Source organism: Athene cunicularia, assembly GCF_003259725.1.
Source record: "Athene cunicularia isolate RWA chromosome 1 unlocalized genomic scaffold, athCun1 chr1_part2, whole genome shotgun sequence".
Classification (NCBI taxonomy): Eukaryota; Metazoa; Chordata; class Aves; order Strigiformes; family Strigidae; genus Athene; species Athene cunicularia.
In genome coordinates this window covers 44,513,903-44,514,665 of record NW_020799092.1, presented here as the reverse complement: position 1 = coordinate 44,514,665, position 763 = coordinate 44,513,903, and positions in this window count along the sequence as shown.

Genomic DNA, 763 nt, shown 5'->3' with positions numbered 1-763 from the left:
CACTGGTGAATCTCTGCAATGTCTGGTGTCAGATTTAACATGAAAGGTCTAAAGATGCTTTAAAAATATCCAATTATGAATACCTTGAAATGAAAAAAAAAAAAACAAACAAAAAAAACCAAACAAACAAACAAAACCAAACAACAAACCTAACCAAAAACACAAACAAAAAAAGAAGCCCAGACCACCAAACTACTGAAATCAGAGTATACAAACACATTTTGCCAGTGTGCCGGCTGCTACTCTGTATCCCAGCTGCTCATTCCCTCCCTACTTCTCTGCCTCTGTCACTCAGCACTAGGATGAGAAGAACCTGGGAAATTATGTGACCGAGCAATAACATCTCCTCAAAACCCTTGCTGTTTTGAGGCAGATTTAACAAGGTAACAGCAGAAATGCACAGGACAGCACAGCACAGAGAATGGCACAAAGTTGGGTACACACAGCTAAGGCAGGATGGATGGGTAGATGTTATTCCTGCTGAACGTATAGCAATGGCCTTAACTGTTTTTCCATGGACCTCTTTAGCAAGGTGTGGAAGAACTGTAGGCTTTTCAGTTAATAGTGTAATAAATTAGCTCCTAACCAGTCCTGGCTTTAAATTCAGAAAATAGATTATTAATTTAATCAAAAGTAGTGGGGACACTCACTGTCTCACTGCCAATGACTAATGAAACTTTAACTTCATGGTTTTTCATTTTTCCTCCCCTTCCCTTCCCTTCCCTTCCCTTCCCTTCCCTTCCCTTCCCTTCCCTTCCCTTCC